The sequence below is a fragment of the Myotis daubentonii genome, chromosome 7, assembly GCF_963259705.1.
Source record: "Myotis daubentonii chromosome 7, mMyoDau2.1, whole genome shotgun sequence".
Classification (NCBI taxonomy): domain Eukaryota; kingdom Metazoa; phylum Chordata; class Mammalia; order Chiroptera; family Vespertilionidae; genus Myotis; species Myotis daubentonii.
Genome location: NC_081846.1, coordinates 27,402,415 through 27,414,425, shown reverse-complemented (window position 1 = coordinate 27,414,425; position 12,011 = coordinate 27,402,415).

The window sequence follows — 12,011 nt, the reverse complement described above, 5'->3', positions numbered from 1 at the left end:
CTTATGCTGGGTGAAATGTCAAACATCACACTGGGAAGGAAGGATGCAACTCATTCCTCATCCTGAATTGCACAGATTGAGGTCTTTCTGAGTGAATTACTAAAGATGCTGATAATGTCAACATGAAAAATATTACTATATTTCTTTGTATAGATCTTTGGGACATTTTAGTCAATCTGGTAATAAAAAAAATTATTACCAGATTTATCTGTTGAGTTCTTTCGTTCAGCCAACATTTCTTGTATACCACATTGAAAACCAGATTCTATGCTATGTTCTGGAAACAAAAGCCCAATGACACACAGACCTTGCCCTTATGGAGCTTTTAGACTAATGGTGGAGACAGACTGGTAAACAAGTAGGACATGTGAGAGTAGGCGATGGTTGTGTTGAGTAGAAAGAAGCACAAGTGAGAGGACTGTACACTGTATCTGAACCTGGTCTTTCCATTGTTTTCTGTTCTCATTATCTACTTGTCCTTTTGGATCAGTGGCCTTATTGCAGATATACACTCTTTCATTTCATCAGGGCTCTGTTTGCTAGGCAGATCAACGTGCAGCAACCTCAGGTGAGAAGACCCCTTTCCATCACCCTTGTAATAAAGTCCAAGAGATGACCCCAGTTTCTCTCAACCCTTCTAATTTTGGAATTTCTCAACTCCAAGGATGACAGGCATTATTTTTAAAAAGGAAGCAAACTCATGCCAAGAGAAAGTAAATTTATAGCTTCTTTCTCATATTTTATAGGCTGTAAAAATTCTGTCTGGCCAAAAACTGAAGAGGACATAATCCCAACTTTCTATTTTAATTGTTTATATAATTTCATACCCATATTGAGTCTTTTTTTATTTGTCACTGTATGCACAGGACCTAGAAAAGACAAATGGAATAACCTCATTAATACATAATCACATTAATAATAATAATATAAAACATTATTGCAAATGAATACTGACTTAAAAATAATTAAGAAAAAGTAGAATGGTACCATATAAACATTACTTGGAAATAAAATATGAATGTCATTGATGTAGAAGAATTAATAATCATGTATATTTATGTGTATGTTTTATGTTCCATTTTTTATTACTTCAACTCTCTTGGCCTTTGACTTTTATGCAAATATGTCAATCCTTCAGCCCATTGTCTTTACTCCTACGTCTTAAAAATAGTGGTGCTAGAGTAGATGGCATTACTGTGAAATTTGGTACTAATATATCATGGTTTTCACTTTCATCTGAGTCCTCAATACCACTTGCCAATCTTTTGTCTCATTGCAAAGACCAGTGTCCCTCTTACGATGAGCTGCAAATACTCTGCCAAATCCTCTCATGGCACTCTATGCCAATATACCTACCCAAAAATAAATGGAACATTTCAGGTGAAAGTCAACCCATCTTATAATATTGCTGTCTCTGAACCAGTCCCTTCCTTTTCAAGCTTTTCTACTTTCTTACACCTATTCCTTTCCTCTTTCTTCATCTTAAAAATTAGCGATATAGAGAGTTCTGTTCTCTCTTTTCTTCTCAATTGTCACTGGGTAGCTTCCCTGGAAAGAAAACTCTGAAATGGAAGTGAGTATTCAGGGACTTCATTAGGACATGATATTGGACTCAATTTTTGTGGAAGAGAAGGGAACATGAGTGGGCAAAGGGATCTTTAAGACCTTCCTAAATTGCCGAAACCAGTTTGGCTCAGTGGATAGAGCATCGGTTTGTGGACTGAAAGGTCCCAGGTTCGATTCCGGTCAAGGGCATGTACCTGGGCTGCGGGCACATCCCCAGTAGGAGATGTGCAGAAGGCAGCTGTTCGATGTTTCTCTATCATCGATGTTTCTAACTCTCTATCTCTCTCCCTTCCTCTCTGTAAAAAATCAATAAAATATATTTAAAAAAAAATACCTTCCTAAATGGAGTAGGAGGGATAGGCTTTTATATCTTCTGGTCAATCTTCATCAGATGCTGGTGCTCTCTGACCTATGAAGGGAATGTGATCTTGCTAGAGCTAGGTTTCTGCAGTAAAGGCAATCTTCAGAGGAGGGTGCGGTGGAAGGTGCCAACACCACTCCTAGAAGTTGGATCATGAGTGTTTATACATGGAGACAGATCTAGGTCATGTGTCACATCATCATGTCATAACATATTACCCCCTGGACAAACATCTGTGTGCTCCCCAACACACACACCAAGTCCTTGTGACTTTACCTCCTGTCTGTATCTCAAATATGAACTACTCTACCATGCCTTTATCCTGTGAAGATGGAAGATATAAGATGTAGGAGCTGATTTTACTGTTCTCCTCATTAGGGAAGATTAATCCATGAGAATGAACACTATGTTCAGAGAGAAGCAGAGATCAGAGTCTGAACCAGTGGTCTGACAGTGTTTACATACTTTATCATGATCCAGGTCTCCCTCAAGTCCAGCTTCCTTCTCATAGTGACAGAAAACTTCCAGTATGTTCTTCTCTTTTTCTTAGCTAATGCAAGTAGTGCTTCTGATGCTTACAGTGCAAGGAGCTCTGACTAATACATAAGGTGACCAATGACTGACCTAAGCCAGATCCTGGTGGATCATCATGTCCTTCAGGTTAGGCGCACTAGCACCTGCCCTGAAACATGTCTTGGTTTTTGTTATGCCTGCCTCACTTGTGCCAATGTGATTAATCCCTACCATATTTTATCTGCCTAAACACTTTTAAAAATATATTTCTTTATTGATTTCAGAGAGGAAGGGAGAAGGAGAGAGAGATGGAAACATCAATGATGAGAGAGAATCATTGATTGGCTGCCTCCAGCACGCCCCCCACTGGGGATCAAGCCCGCAACCCAGGCATATGCCCCTGGCTGGAATCGAACCCGGGACCCCTCAGTCCGCAGGCTGACACTCTATCCACAGAGCCAAGTCAGCCAGGGCTATCTGCCTAAACACTTTTTTCCTTTTACTTTATTTTAATATGCTAGGTTTAAATAAGGAACTGTCTGCATTCCTCATGCAGATGACAGGATGATTCATTTCCCAGAGATGTTTATACCTCTTATCAGAAAGTAAAGAAAATCTTTTGAATTACTTTTAGACACCTCCTTTTCCACTCCCAACATTTAATTACTCACAAAACCCTTAAAGATATATTCTCTATCAGCACATATCTTGCACACAGCACAGCTGAAGGGGCAGTAAGAAGAACACAACTGACTCATCTTTTACAAGATGAAAATTAAGGGAAACACTGCATGTATCTACCTGTGCATGTAAGTTTGCATAGTAATAGGGGCTTTTCAAAGTGGGGAGGCTCAGAAGTGGACTGGATATCTTAACAAGCTTTATCCAGCCAAGAGATCATCCAGTTTCTTGTTAGAGATCAATTGACCCCTATGGGACCTGTGTAGCCATTGTCTTTAAAGCCAAGCTAACATTAAAAGTATCTAATGACTCAATGTTGATTATTGAAAAAACAAAGCAAAAAGATGTAGGGAAGGTAGGACTTTAACTCGCTGACAAATATTTCACTTGCATTCACTTTAATCTGGCTTTCCTCCAGCCACTGAGAAAAACACATTTTCCTAGAGCTTGGGGATCGACAAAAGCACCTCATTGCCACTGCCTCTGTCATTCAATTTTGAACCGCAGCTTAGAACTGGTTTCTAGGAATCATAAAATAAGTGACTCTAGTAAAATATTTTATACTGCATTTTTCACATATATTATTTTCCTTTTTTGGAGCTATGTGATAATTTAAAAAGAAATCACTAACATTCCCAGGGTACAAATTTAAGGCCAAGGGACTTCAAATAAGTGTCCAAGGTCACATTATGAGGAAAAGAAAGGGTTTACATAACTTGAGTTTCCTGATGCCAGAGACTAAAATTCATCTAACAGAAAGTGGTGAATAAATGTGGAAGAGTTGAGTTTCTCTAAAATAACATATTTAAGCCGAAACCGGTTTGGCTCAGTGGATAGAGCGTCGGCCTGTGGACTGAAAGGTCCCGGGTTCGATTCCGGTCAAGGACATGTACCTGGGTTGCGGGCACATCCCCAGTGGGAGATGTGCAGGAGGCAGCTGATCGATGTTTCTCTCTCATCGATCTTTCTAACTCTCTATCTCTCTCCTTCCTCTCTGTGAAAAATCAATAAAATATATTTAAAAAATAAAAATAAAAAAGTAAAAGTTTGCGTTCATAAAAGATATCTCATAAAATAACATATTTAAGTAAGCCCATCAGCAATCCACTCAAAAAATAAGCACAAAAAAAGCCTTTGTTTCTAGGGAAAGAGCTGGGGATAATTCTTTCAACAAATACTTAATAAGTACTTACCATGCACCCAGATATTTTTCCACTGCTCCAAAATCTTTAGATGAAAACTTTGACAGCATTTTTGTAAAGTTGAGTCCACAGACCACTTACACAGAAAGAAAACCTGTAAAAAATTCCTGGTCCGTCAAAAAACTTGGGAGTGAGAGAATTTCACTTTTACCATGTATTCTGGATGATTCTTATGGATGGTAAAGCTTGAAAATCCTGGTTTACAAATCTTGACTCAGATTCCCAAAAAGTTTTGAATGTATCCTATTCTTATTTCCAGTACACAAGGTAAATACTCCCAGAGAAGTGAGTGGCACTTTCTCTTTCTACATTTTCTCATAAATGACCCCTCTCTGAAGCAATGAAGTGATAGGCGCTGGTAATTCAGGACCACAGGATCAGGTCACTGACGGCAGGAGTATTTGAGTTATTTGGAGACACCTATAGGGCGGCCCACCTGTGGGAGTTTTTGTTTGATAGCAGGCCCATCAGTTTGTCTGATTAAACTTTGTGCCTATATCTGAATGACTCATCCTCTCCTTCTGCTCTGTCCTATGAATAGCTTGGCAGAATTTATGCTAACTTGGAACACATATGTCAATGGGGCAGGTATTAGATTGTGAACATGTATATTTCAAGATGAGCATATGCAAACATTTGAACTATTTGTTCTTTTACAGACCTCTCAGGATGAACTGCTTTTCCCACCATCTTAAATTGAAAATCATAACTCAGACATCATATTCTTTAATATCAACTTTAATCTTAAATTTTCCAAATAATGAAATGATATAGTAATAAGCATTGACAGAGATTCAGAGTGACAAAATTTTGTGTACATCAAGAAAGAATACCAGGCTTGCAAAAAAAGATTTTACTGTCTAACTTGAGACCATTGCTACTATCTGACCTGTGCATTCTGCCTTCCAGGGATCCGTTTCCCTGGGATATGAGTCCTTGTAGGGTCCATGTAGAGAAAACAGTGCAAGAACAACTTGGGTCAAGAACTCATTGAGTATATAAAAAAGTCAAATTCTTACCATCAATATGAGACAGAAGTTCCAGACTATTTATACCCCTGACCTTCACCCCTAATGAAATTATCACATCTTCACTCAATACAGATGTTCCTCCACTTATGATGGGTTTGCATCTTGATAAACCCATTGTTAAGTTGAAATAATGTAAGTTGAAAACATTTGACACACCTCACCTACCGAACATCATAGCTTCACCTAGTCTACTTTAAAAGTGTTCACACACTTACATTATCCAGCAGTTGGGCAGAATCATCTCATTGACACTGTCCAGCATCTCCAAAGGGTATGGCCCTGCATATGCTAGCCCAGAAAAAGATCAATATTTATAATTTAAAGTATGGTTTCTACTGAATGGATACCACTTTTGCACCATCATCAAGTCAAAAATTGTAAGTCAAACAACCATAAGTCAGGAACTATCTGATGTCTCAGGCAAATATTCTTCTCTCAAGCAGGGGAAATGTCAGACGTAAAGGAACAAGAGGTAATTGTCCTAGTTCCATCAGTGTGGCAGGTGGGTTTTTATCCCCTTCTACACTTAACCCTCAATCTACCCAGAATAAGCTAATAAAAGTAAAGGAAGCAGACACACTTCTGTAGCCTAATAAGGAAGGGGCACTAGGCAACCAGGTTAATTCTCACTGTGTACAAGTCTGATTGCCACTTGTATCAAAGTCAGGCTATTAGAACTTAGTAAGGTCCTCACACCTTTTCCTTCTTCATATCAAGTTCCAAGGCACCCCTTCCTCCCATGGAGCAGCAACTCTGGATGACCAGGAAATGCCTCGCACACTATATGCTGGCTACAAAAGGGGGTGGACCTCACAGAGGAGAAAGAGGCCAAGGAGAAAGATGGAGACATGCAGAAGAGATGACTCTGCACACCACAGAGTCACTGCAAATGGTTCTTCTATGATCAAATATTCAAACAACAAGCCAGGAGAAGTAAAATATAAAAATGAATATAGTAGAATAAAAAAAAACAACACAGGCTTTGTATTGATTGAAATATTGCCTAGACTGAAATACAACACTGATTAATCAGTCTCCAAATTTTACCTGCAACGCCATTTTTTTTGAGCAATATGAAACCCTACTTTCCATAAGTAGGGGATTATCAACAACTAGAATATCCCAGGCTAATATGCACTTTCTTGTGCTATATTGAACTATCCAAGAGCTGGAACATTAATGTCAGTCCTCATATCACAGATGAGTAATTAAGCTAAGAAATAAGGGACTTGGATAATTTTAGATGATGCCTATAATAAATCCAAAATGTGACACCCCTTTTAGCAGAATCTAATGACCTTTGTTTAGGTTGTATTTTTATTTTAAATAATTTTGCATTTGAAATTGTGCAAGAAAAATTTCTATGCAAAATAATAAAATGTATAGAACAATAGAAAGGGATGTGTTTTAGACAAAGGAGACAGAATCATGTCAAGGGATGTGAATTAGCTTTGCAGGTTGCTCTCAGAAGTATGCTTGTATTTTTTTCAAATTAATCTTTATTATTGAAAGTATTACAGGTGCCCCCCTTTTTTCCCATTGACCCCCTCCATTCTGCACCTGCCCTTACCAGGCCTTCACCACACTATTGTCTGTGTCCATTGGGCCCTGCATAGTTATTTCATCTCCTTGTTTAGCAGATTATAATTGTTACATTTGGATTCTACACAGTCCCAAATGTCCAAATATCCCTTATTGGTGTTGAAGAGGAAACCCCATGGTATATTTGGAAGAATATCACAAGTAAACTCTGTCTCAGACTAATTCACAGGAGGTCATTGCTCTACACTACTCATGGCTCAATAAATACACATTTAGTAATATATTATAATTGCAAGTAGATATATTTATCCCATCCACTAAGTTATGAGGTGCATGAATTACTTTGTCCTATTAATCTTTCAAATATCTCCTCCAGTACCTGGTGGATTTTCAATAAATATTCATAGGAGAAAAACATACTAGTTATTGCATTTTGTTTCAGTTTGGTTTTTGACTATAAGTTAATGAAAGCTTCTTTTTTATAAATTAAGTTTGATTTTTATGGTGTCATGGCAGGGGAAATTTTCCTAGCACCCCTAAATCCCACCAGCGTGCAGACCCATTGATGACAAGAAGAGTTCTGGTAACTCTCACTGTTCTTCAAGTGGCATTGATTCTCCACTTGAGGCCAGGGAATCCTAAGTGCTCATGCTCCCCTTGTAGATATTCCAAAAGCACACCTGAAACTGGATTTTTGCCATATCTACTTCATCTGGTTTCTGGGGTTTGATTTAAATCTTTCAATATTCTAAGAGTCAAGTGTAAATGACATTATGCAATGTGTACCTGGGTGAATTCAAGGAAGCATTTGTTCCCAAGCATATGTAGGCAACATCTTTGTTCTGACAACCTACAAATCTCAGCATAGCCCAATTATTTATGTGAAAAAATAATCTTCTAGTTTCTAGTGATAGTGATTTTTATCTGTCCCTTTATAGAAGAAATGTATCTTTGAACTCTCTTAAAACTTAGTCCTGATGCTAAATTTTCTTCCCTAATTTATAGCATGAGCCCATGCCCAATTATCTAATATCCACTGAAATATATAAATATTAATTATATTGAATTATGTTTACTGTACATCTTTGGTATCATCTATCATGTTAAAGTGATGTAATTTAAACCTATGGTAAATTATCAACAGCCTTACTTCAAGATGAAGGTTTTTCTGGATGAGATCATGAATGCATGATCAGAGCAAAATATCTATATAATCCATCCTTACATAATTTGTATAGTTATAAATAAATAAATACCCAACTTAAAACATTGGAAGTGGGGTGAAAGTGAGAATTCCCTGAGTGAAATTCAGTAGTGTAAAAAGAAAAAGAAAGATGACCATACACTCCGTATTATTCTCAAATGCCAGTTTTGAGGGTTTTTCTGGAAAGCCTTCACAACATGATTTACATATGATCTATTTGTTCACACAAGCCTCCCTCTTACAACTTGTCAAGTTATTTCCCAGGAAGTGAGAATATAGCCATAAACAAGACAGACAAGGTCCCTGCTCCCCTGGGATTTGAATTCTAATGTGGAGAGTCAGAGAAATAAATGCAGAAGAATATTTCTGACAAGTGCATTGAAGATAATAAACACAGTGATACAGAGAGTGTTACTTGGAGCAGAAGGGAAGGAACACATATCAAATGAAGTTCTCAGAGGAGCCATGAAGGTGACTTCTGAGCTCAGATCTGAAAGATGAAAACAAAGGACACTTGCTAAAGAGCAGTTGAAGAAGAGGAAACAGCAAGTGAAATGCACTGAAGAAGAATAAACTTGGCAGAAATAGCATCAGGAAGATGAAACCTTAGTGATCAGAATTTATAGATTAAAAAAGGAATTTATAGATTAAAAAAGGAAATTGGATTTTATGCCAAAGGCAAGAGGTCATTGGTGAATTTTAAGGCATAGAATGCCATGTTCTTACTAATATTTTTAAAATATCTCTCTTTCTGCCAATGTTTAAGTCCAAACAGAACATCCATAGCAATCATAGTTCTTACTCTGGCTGGCTAATTGTCTAACCCATAGCACATTAAGAGTAATTAGCCACTTTAACTGTGGCTTAGTTTTTAAAGGCTATTTTTTTTTGTTTTTTTCTTTTTAGTCATCATCATAATCATTAATGTCATCTGTAATTATTAGGGTATTCCTTCTATACTGCTAAAAACTGGATTCTTAGTAACTGGAGCTTGACTGGACGTTTGTCCCTCAAAAGATAAGCCAAACCAATGGACACGGACAACAGGGGGATGAAAGCATGAGTGTGGAGGGGCGGCGGCAGGGAGGTTACAGGCTGGGGTGAGGACACATTTTGTGCACCGGGCCTCTAGTCTATAATAATAAAAGTGTAATATGCTAATTAGGCCAGACATCCTTCCGGATGAATCCAAGGCTGTGAGGGAAGCCTGGGTCCTGGGTGAAAGAGGGAAGACAGTGCCAGCAGCCAGTGGAAGGAAGGCCTATTCTTGCATGAAATTCATGCATTTGGGACTCTAGTGTCCTATATAAAAAAAGAAAATATCAGGGGAATTAGGAAGTCAGAGAAAAAAGAGATTCCAGGTTATTTTGTTTTGACAATTAAGTGATATACTAATCAGCATTTTCTAAAGGAACAGAACCAGTAGAATTTATATGTATAGATATATAGATATATATATATATATAGATATTTATAACAAATTGGCTCACATGATTATGGAGCCTGACAAGTTCTAAGATCTGAAGTTGGTAAACTGGAGGGAGACCCAGGAATGCCAATGTTTCAGTTTAAATCTGAAGCTGAAGCTAGAAAATTAAATTGCTGTCCCAACTCCAAGTTAGTCAGACAGATGAATTATCTTTCATTTGAGGGAGGGTCTGCCCTTTTGTTCTATTCAAGACTTTAACTTATTGGACAAGGCCCACACCTCCAGAGAGAGTAATCTGCTTTACTCAGTCTATCAATTTAAATGTTAAGATCATTCAAAAACACCCTCACAGAAACACTCAGAGTAATGTTTGAGGAAATATCTGGACACCCATGATCCAGTTAAGTTGTCATATAAAATTAACCATCACAAGTAGTAATGCACCTTTGAAAGCTCACACCAGAATTTATTTACCAGTTGCTTCTACCAATGTTTATTGATCCCCTGATAAGCATTAGGTCTACTCTAGATGGAGGGATCCAAAGAGATTTAAGAAATAATTTTTGTCTTCAGGGCATCATGGCCCTCATACATAAACTAAATGCAGTGAGTCAGTTACCAAAGGGAATGGGTTAGAAGGAGAGAATGAGGTCACAAGCACTGAGTGGGCATTCAAAAGTTTAATTCTAATATTTAGAGAATGGTGATGATGTTATCTTCAAAGAACAGAAAAGCATTCAAGAGAGAGGGAGTGTCCTAAAGGACACATTAGGAAGTGTAAGTGGACTGGGAAACCAACAGAAGCCTGATTGGTTGGTAGAAGCCCAAGTGACAATGAGGGTTGTGCCATAAAAGACTTTGTAGTTTTTGCTTGAGTTTTGACAAAATCTTTTATTTTTTTTTCTGTCCTCTATGACTTTTTAGTATTCATATTCAAATCATCATTTCTTTTTTGAATGCCTGTTAATTAAGCACCACTCATGTCAGGCACCATGCAATGAGCTGGTAACTTACAGTGAAGAGAAAGAGGTGGCCCTTGACTCATGAAGCTGAAGGACTCCTCGGGAGGGAAAAATATAGATAATCATAAATGAAAATATATGGTATTTATATATTTTTATTGATTTCAGAGAAGAACAGAGAGAGAGAGAGAGAAACATCAATTATGAAAGAGAATCATTGATTGACTGCCTCCTACATGCTCCACACTGGGGATTGAGCCTGCAATCCAGGCATGTCCCCTGACTGGGAATTGAACCATGGCTTCCTGGTTTATAGGTTGATTCTCAGCCACTGATCCATGCCAGTTGGGTGAAAATATGATTTTTAAATGTGATTATTGCAATGAATATAAAGTGTAGACTACCTGGTTGTCAAAGCTAAAGTAGAAATCATGCCTAGACTAAAGCATCAAGAGAGACATGGAAATCTTGGGCTATTTTATCTTAGAGAACCAGTGACACCATCACTAGGGGCCAAACCAACTCACAGTTCTGATTTAAAGTACACATAAGCCTATAGTCTTGCCCAGGCATATACCTATTATTTTAACTGTCATCTCCTTCTAGAAACAAGAAAAAAAATTTGTTATTTCTTGACCTCATAATCTGATTCACTCATACATTGTTTCTACCACTGACTAATTTAACCACTCCTTGTCAGTATTGTTGTTTATTTGACATAGAAATCATACCTTGAGCTTATGCTGTCAAAATCCCAGAAGTGACATAAGAAATAAGAATAAGGTTTGTCACAATTTTTGGTCTATAGGCAATTAGATTTTTATAGCATCTTCTTAAAACTAAATGGGAAACACAAATCCTTCAATCAAAATGAGATGAACTCATTTGTTTACCTGAGGATCAAGCTACTTTACATCCCACCCACTTCACTCAGAGGCTCCCAACATCCTCCCCTCAAACAGAAAGCAACAGATGTGTGTCTCCAGTCTTTGGTAAATCATAACCAAAATAGTTATAATTCTGAAAGGGTGAGAAGGAATAAAAGAATCCCAGAAGTAAGATGAAAGCTGATTCGTATCCACCAAGTTCTGGTCCAATTCTCTTGGTTGGCCCATGTATTTAAAACATTTGCAAGCTGCAGTAATTGCAGCCCAAGCAATTTATGGAGAGCTTTTCTTATCTGCCTCATACCCATAGTCAGGTCTTCCCACTGAGTTTTGCTCCTAGTCCTCCTTTTGGTTGGATCCTAGCCATTATCCTTCACCATCCTGCATTAATCACACACCTGTTCAAACTGCCTGGGCCACCATTCACTCTGCTTTACAAAGGCCTGCCTTCACAGCATCCTTGCTCACAGGTGGTGACTAAGGCCTTTATAATTTCTGTCTAGCTGAGATCCTCTGTAGAAAGAACAAATAAAGGCTGAAAAGGAAACTAATGTTTGGCAGTGAAAACTTTTAGTAGAAAGAAAGGTTGTGCATCAGTGGGGTCCCTCGGCCTGGCCTACGGGATTGGGCCAA